Source organism: Rattus norvegicus, chromosome 3 (genome assembly GCF_021556685.1).
Source record: "Rattus norvegicus strain SHRSP/BbbUtx chromosome 3, alternate assembly SHRSP_T2T, whole genome shotgun sequence".
NCBI lineage: Eukaryota > Metazoa > Chordata > Mammalia > Rodentia > Muridae > Rattus > Rattus norvegicus.
In genome coordinates, this window is record NC_141536.1 from 8,942,592 (window position 1) to 8,955,612 (window position 13,021).

The 13,021-nt window shown below is 40.8% G+C and overlaps 1 pseudogene; it reads left to right on the forward strand.

The window, feature by feature from the left end:
- Positions 1 to 3,336: 3,336 nt before the first annotated feature.
- On the forward strand, positions 3,337 to 4,148 carry Slbp-ps2 (stem-loop binding protein, pseudogene 2; annotated as a pseudogene).
- Positions 4,149 to 13,021: the final 8,873 nt, after the last annotated feature.

The window sequence follows — 13,021 nt, forward strand, 5'->3', positions numbered from 1 at the left end:
CATAGAAGAAAACTTCCCTAACCTAAAAAAAGAGATACCCATAGGCATACAAGAAGCCTACAGAACTCCAAATAGATTGGACCAGAAAAGAAACACCTCCCGTCACATAATTGTCAAAACACCAAACGCACAAAATAAAGAAAGATTATTAAAAGCAGTAAGGGAAAAAGGTCAAGTAACATATAAAGGCAGACCTATCAGAATCACACCAGACTTCTCGCCAGAAACTATGAAGGCCAGAAGATCCTGGACAGATGTCATACAGACCCTAAGAGAACACAAATGCCAGCCCAGGTTACTGTATCCTGCAAAACTCTCAATTAACATAGATGGAGAAACCAAGATATTCCATGACAAAACCAAATTTACACAATACCTTTCTACAAATCCAGCACTACAAAGGATAATAAAGAGTAAAGCCCAACATAAGGAGGCAAGCTATACCCTAGAAGAAGCAAGAAACTAATCATCTTCGCAACAAAACAAAGAGAAGAAAAGCACACAAACATAACCTCACATCCAAATATGAATATAACAGGAAGCAATAATCACTATTCCTTAATATCTCTCAACATCAATGGCCTCAACTCCCCAATAAAAAGACATAGATTAACAAACTGGATACGCAATGAGGACCCTGCATTCTGCTGCCTACAGGAAACACACCTCAGAGACAAAGACAGACACTACCTCAGAGTGAAAGGCTGGAAAACAACTTTCCAAGGAAATGGTCAGAAGAAGCAAGCTGGAGTAGCCATTCTAATATCAAATAAAATCAATTTTCAACTAAAATTCATCAAAAAAGATAAGGAAGGACACTTCATATTCATCAAAGGAAAAATCCACCAAGATGAACTCTCAATCCTCATCTTCGGTTGGTTTATATACAAGTGTGCAATTTCTAGGCTTGAAAGTAAAAAGATGCTATCTGGTGCTGGATAGAGGAGCCTTATTTTTTATTATGGCAGCTTGCTATTTTTGTAACATGGTGATTTGGTTGAACACAATAAAGTACAGTAGTAACTGATCTCCCCTTCTTCCTGGATGAGTGAGGAGATGATTAAATGTTGATGTCAGCATCCTTGAGCATATTCAGATGAGCTTCTGCTTCTGTTGAAAAGGATGCTGTGTTTGATTGTGGTCCGAAGCTTTGAAGCACTACTTGGCATCTCCTTCCTTGGAGGTCTCACTGTTTAAACATAACAGATTTGATAGCTTGTTGGTAAGGTGAGGTCCAGCTTGTCTCCACTAGGTCATCTTCATGTGAATCCGGTGGTTATACGGTTTTGTTCTAGGGATATTTCATTTTTTTAATAACGGTTTTAGCTGACATTCATGGAGAGAATGAATCCTTAGAACTGTGCCACTAGTGAAAGGAAATCCTGTCTAGAGTATGTTTCTTTACAAAGCTGTGTCACACCATCCTTTGGGCCCTCTGCTGGAAAAGTAGAATCAAGTCTCAAATAATGCCTTTTAAATTGTATCCTCTAGTATTATAGATGTAGGACAGTACTGTATCATACCTCTGTGGATGTAAAATAGCTTGTACCTGCTTTATGATACGTAGTAGTGACTGTGCTTTATCAGAGCTGTTTTTAATGATGTTGCTCAGAATGTTTTCTTTCCAGATGATGATTGAGAAGCTAATTTAAAAAAAAATGGTGCCAGGTACCACAAGAGTAACAGAACTGTGCTGTTTCCTCGGGTTTTGTTTTTTTACTTTTTTTTTTTTAATGGAGTGTGCTAGATGTCTCTACAGTTTTGTTCAGATGACTGCAGAACCTGGAAAAGCTGTTGCTGCTGTTGATGCATAACACACTGCTATTATTGGTCTTTTTATATAAATATAAATATATATATATATATACAGATATATAATTTGAATTTTTTGAAACTTTAGCTGTGCTGTCAACTTTGGAAAAAAGTATCCCCGTTTACTGTGTTGAGTTGGCACTGTACAGAAATTAACAGCCATATTGGTCTAGAAATGTTGAACTTAAGTTTTTTCCATTTGTACAGGGGTAACACACTGTATTAAATATGTAAGGTCTTATCTACGTGGGTTTGATTACAAAAACTAATAAAGTATTCTCTAAATTTAAAAAAAAAGCAAAAAAAGAGTTTAATATTTCAAGGGAGGGAAATTGGTTGATAGAAAAACATACTCTGCAGTAATAGTAATTTCTGAAAGTTAATTTATACCCTCAAGCAATAGATACTATGCCATATTCTGTAATAAAGATCAAGGGAATAACTTGACCAAAATTGTATGATTATATTTTGTCCTTAAAAACAATAATAAAAATTTTAGGATTAAAAAAATAAAAAAAAATATAATCTGTAGCATCAGCATGCTGTTTAGAGCAACTCAATGTGGTTTAGGCTACCATAGGTCTCTAGCCCCCTTTCCTCACGCCTCTGAATTTATAAATTCAAGGACTCCAAGGAGAACTATTTCCAGTGGCTGTGGGAAACCCAGCCCTAATAGATATATCTTTGATGAAGCTCTTGCATCTAAGGGTCAGAAGAGGGGACAGAAAGCTTGTAAGAACCTGAGGACCAGGAATTCTGTTGTAAGACTGTGTCTCTGAGAAATGACTGCCTAACAGACCTGAACAATAGCAATATCAATAGACATGCCAAGGCAAAGGTGGGTGGGAATTCTATGGGGTCCAACCCCTTAACAAAGAACAGCAGTAGGCAAGTAATGACTCATGAGGGAGAATTAGCCTTTCCCAAGGATGCATTCCCTAACTACTTATGCAGCACAATAGGTCAGCCCTAAAATCATGTACATAAATCACAAACATGAATCCAGCAGGTTATAGTTATTATTTGTGCATGAATACACGCTTCCTTGTGTGTGTGTGTGTGTGTGTGTGTGTGTGTGTGTCTTTGTGTCTGTGACTGAGTGTGTGTAAAATAATAATGAATGTAAAAACTCCACCAAAAAAAAAAAAAAAAGACTTTGCTGCTGAGGGTGATTTGAATTGTGGAAGCCTGGCTCTAGAGGTTTCAGAGGAGAAGAATTTTAATATGTGGCTGCTTTTTGCCCTTGACTGAAGAGTCTACCTAAAGGTAAGGTAAAGAGATTTATATTAATTGCATTGACAAAGGAAGTCTCAGAAATGCCCAGCATAGACTTTGTTCTCTGGTTATATCTCATGAAGAGTGTTTTGAGCAAATGTAGCAAGCTTAGAAAGGAAAAATATAAAATATATGGTTTGAATATTAAAGGGGCAACAGAATTCAATATTAAAAGGACACCAGGACGTCTTCTGTGCTGTTGCCGGGTGAGGTTCTTGCCAGTTAGCTCTCCTTCAAACCACCGATGCCATGGTCTGCAGACCTAGAAGCACACCCTGTTATGGGAGTCGCTGTGACGGCGGTGCAAGTCCGCAGTCCCCTGTGAGATGGAGTCTCGGACAGAAGTGCAGAGCAGATGGAAGGGACTGGAAGCCTGAGGACTCCAAGGAAGGCGAGCTCCAGACTGAGGACCATCAACCTAGAAGCTTTACAACTCCTGAAGGCCATAAGCCCCTTTCTAGATGTTCTGACTGGGCAAGCGCAGTTGAAGAAGATAACATGAGGACCAGAGTTAACAAAGAGATTGCAAGGTACAAAAGAAAGCTACTCATAAATGACTTTGGAAGACAGAGAAAATCATCATCGAGAAGTTCTGATTCAAAGAAGTCTGTGTCTTCAGTGCCTACTGACATGGAGACAGATGCAAGTGTCTTGATGAGAAGGCAGAAGCAGATCAACTACAGGAAGAACACTATGGCCTATGATCGATACATTAAAGAGGTGCCCAGACACCTGTGATATCCCAGGACCCCCAACAAATTTAAGAAATATAGCCTGTGGTCATGGGACCAACAGATTAAACTCTGGAAGGTGGCTTTGCATTTTTGGGATCCTCCTGCTGAAGAAGGGTATGATTTGCAAGAAATACAACATGTAGATCTTGGGGAAATGGAGACAGAATTCACAGAAAGCAGTTGTGAGTCCCAGACAAGTTCACAGAATAACTTTGATGTATATGCTGGCACACTCACCAAAGTCAGACATGTGGATTGCCAAGTGGAGGATGAGTTTGATTTGGAAGCTTAACTGAACCTTTGAAAGACTTCTCTGCCATGAGTTAACTGCCACCTGGTGGTTACTCTGAGAAATACTTGGCTGTGCCTGGCTGCCTGGAAGGCATGAGTTGCTGTGCATTTGTATTTGTTTTCTCTGTTAAGAGTTTATTTTGTCGAGACAAATTGTGTTTCTTGCCTTATTTTTATGTATGGTGAATGTGTTACGCATGGTTTAAATTGTAAATGAAGCTCAATCCAGTGAAGACTTAACCCTATGCCCTGCAGTCCAGACACCACCTGGATCTGAAGGGACCCTGTCAAAAGCTCCCCAAACCCAAATCCCATGGGAGGGAGAGCAAAACCTTCAGAGGGGCAGACTCGCCTAGGAAGCCAGAAGAGACTACACTCTGTCCACATTTCTGACTCCAGAGGAAAACACCTAATGCCATCTGGGACCCCGGTGCACTGGGGCCCTGGGAAAAGGTGGCGCAGGCCTTCCTGGTTGCTGCCCTCATGGAGAGCTCAAAAGCAGACCCCCACAAGCAACTTGAGCTGTGAGACCAGAGGTAAGACCAACTTTTCTGCTCCAAGCGACCTGCCTGGTAGGCTCAGGACACACAGAGGCAAAATTCCTCTGGTACCGGATACTTCCGATTTTTAGCTGGAGCCCTAAGCTCACTGATGCCTGCCCACAGCTCCCTGCTCCCAAACCCCGGGGGGGGGGGAGCTCACCACCCGGACAAGTGGGCACTCCTGAAACTGCAGAGCGGGAGAGACCACCAATACTGCCCACCCCTGCCCACATCCCTGGCCCAAGAGGAAACTGCATAGGGCTTCTGGGAACTGGAAGATAGGGACACTCAAGCAGCAGGTCCCCTGTGGTCAAGAAACTGCCTGGACCTGAAGGGACCCGGTCAAAAGCTGCCCGAACCCGAATCCCATGGGAGGGAAAGCTAAACCTTCAGAGGGGCAGACATGCCTGGCAAGCCAGAAGAGACTACACTCTGCCCACATTTCTGACTCCAGAGGAAAGCACCTAACACCATCTAGGACCCAGGTGCACAGGGGCCCCAGGAAAAGGCAGCGCAGGCCCTCTTGGTTGCTGTCCTCACTGAGAGCTCAAACACAACCCCTCAGGAGGGAATTCAGCCAGGAGAGCACATGTAAGACCAACTTTTCTGCTCCAAGCAACCTGCCTGGTGGACTCAGGACAGACACCCACAGAAACATCTGAAGACTGGTAGACAGGAAAGACTACATGCCTGAAAGCAGAACACTCTGTTCACATGACTAGCTGAAAGAAACCAGGAAAACAGGTCTACAGCACTCCTGACACACAGGTCTATAGGACAGTCTAGCCACTGTCAGATATAGCAGAACAAAGTAACACCACAGATAATCTGATGTCAAGAGGCAAGCGCAGGAACCAAAGCAACAGAAACCAAGACTACATGGCATCATCGGAGCCCAATTCTCCCACCAAAGCCAACACTGAATATCCAAACACACCAGAAAAGCAAGATCTAGATTTAAAATCACAATTGATCATGATGGAGGACTTCAAGAAAGACATGAAGAACTCCCTTAGAGAAACGCAGGAAAACATAAATAAACAAGTAGAAGCCTACAGAGAGGAATCACAAAAATCCCAGAAAGAATTCTAGGAAAACACAAACAGGTGAAGGACTAAAAATGTAAATAGAAGCAATAAAGAAAGCACAAAGGGAGACAACCCTGATTATAGAAAACCCAAAGGAAGAGACAAGGAGCCAGAGATACAAGCATCAGCAACAGAATACAAGAGATAGAAGAGAGACTATCAGAGCAGAAGATTCCATAGAAATCATCGAAACAATAGTTAATGATAATGTAAAACAGAAAAAAACAACTGGTCCAAAACATACAGGAAATCAAGAACTCAATGAGAAGATCAAACCTAAGGATAATAGGTATAGAAGAGAGTGAAGATTCCCAGCTCAAAGGACTAGTAAATATCTTCAACAAAATCATAGAAGAAAACTTCCCTAACCTAAAGTAAGAGATGCCCATAAACATACAAGAAGCCTACAGAACTCCAAATAGATTGGACCAGAAAGAAACTCTTCCCATCACATAATAGTCAAAACACCAAATGCACAAAACAAAGAATATTAAAATCAGTGAGGGGGAAAAGGCAAGTAACAAATGAAGGCAGACCTATCAGAATCACTCCAAGACTTCTCACCAAAGACTATGAAAGCCAGAAGATCCTGGACAAATGTCATACAGAAACTAAGAGAACACAAATACCAGCCCAGGTTACTGTATCCAGCAAAACTCTCAATTAACATATGGAGAAACCAACATATTCCATGACAAAACCAAATTTACACAATATCTTTCTGCAAATCCAGCCGTACAAAGGATAATAAATGGTAAAGCCCAACATAAGGAGGCAAGCTAATCCTAGAAAAAGCAAGAAACTAATTGTCTTGGCAACAAAACAAAGAGAAGAAAAAAACACAAACATAATCTCACATCCAAATACGAATATAACAGGAAGCAACAATCACTATTCCTTAATATCTCTCAACATCAATGGACTCAACTCCCCAGATTAACAAACTGGATACGCAATGAGGACCCAGCATTCTGCTGCCTACATGAAACACACCTCAGAGACAAAGACAGACACTACCTCAGAGTGAAAGACTGAAAAACAAATTTCCAAGCAAATGGTCTGAAGAAGCAAGCTGGAGTAGCCATTATAATATCGAATGAAATCAATTTTCAACCAAAAGTTATAAAAAAGATAAGGAAGGACACTTCATATCCATCAAAGGAAAAATCCACCAAGATGAACTCTCAATCCTAAATATCTATGCTCCAACTACAAGGGCACCTACATACAAAAAAAAAAAAAACCTTACTAAAGGTCAAAGCACACATTGCACCTCACACAATAATTGTAGGAGATTTCAACACCCCACTCTCATCAAAGAACAGACCGTGGAAACAGAAATTAAAGAGAAACATAGACAGACTGAGAGGAGTAATGAACCAAATGGAGTTAACAGATATTTATAGAACATTCTACCCTAAAACAAAAGGACATACCTTCTTCTCACCATCTCATGGTACTTTCTCCAAAATTGACCATGTAATTGGTCATAAAACAAGCCTCAACAGATACAGAAAGATAGAAATAATCCATGCATCCTATCAGACCACTGTAAGCTAAAGCTGGTCTTCAATAAGAATAAGGGAAGAACGCCCTCATGTACATGGAAGTTGAACAATGCTCTACTCAATGATAACCTGGTCAAGGAAGAAATAAAGAAATTAAAGACTTTTTAGAATTTAATGAAAATAAAGGTACAACCTACCCAAACTTATGGAACACAATGAAAGCTGTGCTAAGAGGAAAACTCATAGCTCTGAGTGCCTGCAGAAAGAAACAGGAGAAAGCATATATCAGCAGCTTGACAGCACACCTGAAAGCTCTAGAACAAAAAGAAGCAAATACACTCAGGAGGAGTAGAAGGCAGGAAATAATCAAACTCGGAGCTGAAATCAACCAAGTAGAAACAAAAAGGACTATACAAAGAATCAACAGAACCAAAAGTTGGTTCTCTGAGAAACTCAACAAGATAGGTAAACTCTTAGCCAGATAGTGGGAGGACATAAAGAGTGTGTCCAAATTAACAAAATCAGAAATGAAAAGAGAGACATAACTACAGAATCAGAGGAAATTCAAAAATCATCAGATCCTACTACAAAAGCCTATATTCAACAAAACTTGAAAATCTGCAGGAAATGGACAATTTCCTAGACAGATACGAGATACTGAAGTTAAATCAGGAACAGATAAACCATGTAAACAACCCCATAACTCCTAAAGACATAGAAGCAGTCATTAAAGGTCCAAAAAGAGCCCAGGTCCAGAAGGGTTCAGTGCAGAATTCTATCAGACCTTCATAGAAGACCTCATACCAATACTATACAAACTATTCCACAAAATTGAAACAGATGGACAGCTACCGAATTCCTTCTATGAAGCCACAATTACTCTTATACCTAAACCACACAAAGACCCAACAAAGAAAGAGAACTTCAGACCAATTTCCCTTATGAATATCGACGCAAAAATACTCAATAAAATTCTGGCAAACCGAATCCAAGAACACATCAAAACAATCATCCACGATAATCAAGTAGGCTTCATCCAGGAATGCAGGGGAACATCCATACAGAAGGGGATCGGGAAGGGTTAGGAGGATGTTGGCCGTGAAACTGGGAAGGGGAATTACAATCGAAATGTAAATTAGAAATACTCAAGTTAATAAAGATGGGGGAAAAAAGAAATACATAAACCCAAGAGGAGTAGAAGGCAGGAAATAATCAAACTCAGAGCTGAAATCAACCAAGTAGAAACAAAAAGTACTATACAAAGAATCAACAAAACCAGAAGCTGGTTCTTTGAGAAAATCAACAAGATAGATAAATCCTTAACCAGACAAACCAGAAGTCACAGAGAGTGTATCCAAATTAATAAAATGAGAAATGAAAAGGGATATATAGCAGCAGAACCTGAAGATATTAAAAAAGTCATCAGATCCTACTACAGAAGCCTATATTCAACAAAACTGGAAAATCTGGAAGAAATGGACAATTTTCTAGACAGATACCAGGTACCAAAGTTAAATCAGGAACAAAAAAATCTAAATAACTCCATAACTCCTAAAGAAATAGAAGCAGTTATTAAAAGTCTCCCAACCAAAAAGAGCCCAGGTCCAGAAGGGTTCAGGGCAGAATTCTATCAGACCTGCATAGAAGACCTCATACCAATATTGTCCAAACTATTCCACAAAATTGAAACAGATGGAGCACTACCGAATTCCTTCTATGAAGCCACAATTACTCTTATACCTAAACCACACAAAGACCCAACAAAGAAAGAGAACTTCAGACCAATTTCCAATTTCCCTTATGAATATTGATGCAAAAATACTCAATAAAATTCTTGCAAACCAAATCCAAGAACACATCAAAACAATCATCCATCATGATCAAGTAGGCAGTGTTGCTCCACATCTCTCCTAGTTTCTTTGTGACATCACCAATGGATAAGCCAGGATGCTCACCTTTAATTTTTGGGTGGTACTTAGAACAGAACAAGAAGAAGGCCAAAGGAGGCCTCTTGGGTGCATTGGGGTTCTTGAACTTCTTTTTGGTCTCCCCTTTTGGGGGGATGTAGGTTTTCATTTCTCTTTCATAACCAGAGTTGTCAGTCTTTGCCATATCTTCAAATTTCCCCTCTCTGATCTTCCACCTCTCTGCGCACTTCTTGGAGAACTCTGAGAAGTTGACAGAAACATCTGGGTGCTTCTTTTTGTGCTCCTCCTGGCAGATTTGTACAAAGAATGCATATGAGGACATTTTGCCTCTTGGCTTCTTAGAATCTACTTTTCCCAAGTTTAGTTGATTTTCCTCCGCGAGGCACAGATCACCCAGTGCCCATCCGGCACTCACTTGCTGTGGCACTGTCTCTGTGGTTCTCAATGTACTGCAATGGCTGTCAAGAGAATTCTTCACCATAACTGCATGTTATCCTCCCTTACAGGGGCAAACTCCTGGCATTGAAACATCCTAGCCATGCTTAATTTCATGTGAGGCTCCTAGGTGATCTTATACATCACAGGATAGTCCATAGAAGAGACCACTGTTCTCCTCAGTGAACAGTGAGATAGAGAATCTGATACTTAAGATCTAGTAAGCAGGGCAGGACAGTTGCTAATGGGCCATGGCAAGCTCCAGTTTTCATCTTATCTGTCACCCTTGGTCCAGACTACATACCTGGGGATGACACCTTTCAAAAAGGGGACCTTGGTCCTTTGATGAGGCCAGAGGAAGTGCAGGCTCCACATGATTGGAAATACATGGGTCATTGCTGAGTATATCTAGACTGCACTTTAGTGTGGTCAAAATAATGTGTCCGGAATAGATAGTACAGACAAGTTTTCTCTGTTAATCTATGGTTTCGGACTCTTTTCTCATGGACATGAGATGCTGGTGATGGTCAACTCACAGTGAACAGAAGTTATTTGATTGGAAAGTCTGTAGGGGAGAGCTCATAGACTTTGTGGGAGGATGCTGGGTACCTCATTTCCTGTATGGTGTCCACTACCAGAAGCCAGAGGGATGTGTAGCAGCTACACCTTGGCACTGGGGATTAGAATGTATATCATTGGAAACGTGATTAATATCTATGTTTTAAACATTAACATGCCTGCGCAGTGTGCAACATCTGGGGGAGAAATTTCAGCTTGATAGGGACTGTCAGGCAGAAGAGAAGACATGGCCCTCAGACCTATTGCCACTCAGGATGGAAGTTTCAAGCAGTAAACTACCAAATATCATTTCCTGGGTTCTTAGATGTCCTGAATGTCAATTTGAATGGTTGGGTCCTACCAAAGGCCTATGGCTGGCAATGTCTCTCTAGAATTGGGAGACAGATTAGTGTCCTTGTGGCCCAGAGATTTTCCTGTTCAGGTTGTGGTCCTGCATATCCATTCAGAATATATGCCATCTCCATTTACCTACCTGCAGGCTGGTGCCCATCTCCATCCAGACCACACCTCCCCATCTATGTTAAGTGTTCCCTCCTCTACTACCTGCTCCTTCCCTGGGTGAAACCCCTAGCGCTGGGCAGCCATCCTGTCTCTGTACCACTGTGTCCCGCAGAGGTATGCAGTTATGAAACCTCTACTGTTCTGGCCTCTGTATTGTTGAAAAATTCAATCACAATCCAGAGTTTCTACCCCCTTTGATCATTAAGTTCCTGGATAAAAGACACACAATGTTTATTATTTACAATAAGCCCTTATCAGGACAAGAGCTGGACAGATATCTATCCTGTATGCTAGTATGTCTATTTTCCAGCCAATAATCCCATTATATGATTTGTCATGTTTTGTCTGGAATGCTATTTTTATTTGTTGTTGGTTTTTTTATTGGATATATTTCTTTACTTGCATTTCAAATGTTATTCCCTTTCCCAGTTTGCTGTCCATAAGCCCTCATTCCTTCCCCCTCCCCCATATGAGAGTTACCTCGATCCATCCCCCTTACTGCTACCTCAGCATTCTCCTGCACAGGGGATCCAACATTGGCAGGACCAAGGGCTTCCCCTTCCACTGGTGCCCCAAGGAGTCTATTCTGCTACAAATGCAATTGTATCTCTGGGTCAGTCCATGTATAGTCTTTGAGTAGTAGTTTAGTTCCTAGAAGCTCTGTCTGGTTACCATTGTTGTTCTTATGGGGTTGCAAGATCCTTCAGCTCTTTCAATCCTTCCTCTAAATCCCCCAAATGGGATCCTGTTCTCAGTTCAGTGCTTTGCTGCTAGCATTGATCTCTGTATTAGACATGTTCTTGATGTGTCTCTCAGAAGAGATCTATATCAAGTTCCTGTCAGCATGCACTTTTTAGCTTCATCAATCTTATCTAGTTTTGGTGGTTGTATATATATGGGCCACATGGGCCATATGTGGGGCAAGCTCTGAATGGCTATTCCTTTAGTTGCTGCTCTAAACTTTGCTTCTGTGTCCCCTCCTATGGATATTTTTCCCCTTTTAAGAACGAGTGCCAGCATCTACATTTTGGTCACCCTTCTTCCTGAGCTTCCTGTAGTCTTGGGATTCCATTTTGGGTAATTCAAGCTTTTGGGCTAATATCCACTTATTAATAGGTGCATACCAAGTGTGTTTTTCTGTTATTGGATTACCTCACTCAGGATGATATTTTCTAGTTCATTCCATTTGCCTATGAATTTCATGAAGTCATTGTTTCTGATAGCTCAGTAGTACTCCATTGTGTAGATGTACCACGTGTTTTGAATCCATTCCTCTGTTGAAGGGCATCTGGGTTCTTTCCAGTTTCTGGCTATTATAAATAGGGCTGCTATGAACATAGTGGAGCACGTGTCTTTGTTGTATGTTGGAGCATCTTTTGGGTATATGCCCAGGAGAGGTAGAGCTGTGTCCTCAGGTAGTGAAATGTCCAATTTTCTGAAGAACCTCCAGACTTATTTCCAGAGTTGTTGTACCATTCTGCAATCCCACCAACAATGGAGGAGTGTTCCTCTTTCTCCACATCCTAACCAATATCTCTTGTCCCTTGAGGTTTTGATACTAGCCATTCTTACTGGTATGAGGTGGAATCTCAGGGTTGTTTTGAACTGCAGTTCCCTGATCACTAAGGATGTAGAACATTTCTTTAGGTGCTTTTCAGCCATTCAATAATCCTCACCTAAGAATGTTTTGTTTAGCTCTCTATCCCATTGTAAATGGATTATTTGGATCTCTGGAGTCTAATTTCTTGAGTTCATTGTATTTTTTGGAAATTAGCCTTCTATCAGTTGTAGGACTGGTAAAGAAATTTTGCCAATCTGTAGGTTGCCATTTTGTCCTAACGACAATGTCTTTTGCCTTACAGAATCTTTGAAGTTTTATGGGGTACCTTTTGTCATTTCTTCATCTTAGAGCATAATCCATTGGTGTTTTGTTCAGGAAATTTTCCCCACTTATTTTTCTGTTAGTTTGAGTGTATCTGGTTTGATGTGGAGGTCCTTGATCCACTTGAACTTAAGCTTTGTACCTGGTTATAAAAATGGATCAATTTGCATTCTTCTATGTGCTGACCTCAAGTTGAGCCAGCACCATTTGTTGAAAATACTATCTTTCTTCCATTGAATGGTTTTAGCTGCTTGTCCAAGAACAACTGACCATAGGTGTTTGCATTCATTTCTGGGTCTTCAATTCTGTTCCACTGATCTATCTGTCTGTCTCTGTATCAATACCATACAGTTTTTATGACTATTGCTCTGTAATACTGCTTGAAGTAGGGATGGTTATTCTCCCAGAAGTTCTTTTATTGTTGAGTGTAGTTTTTGCTATCCTGG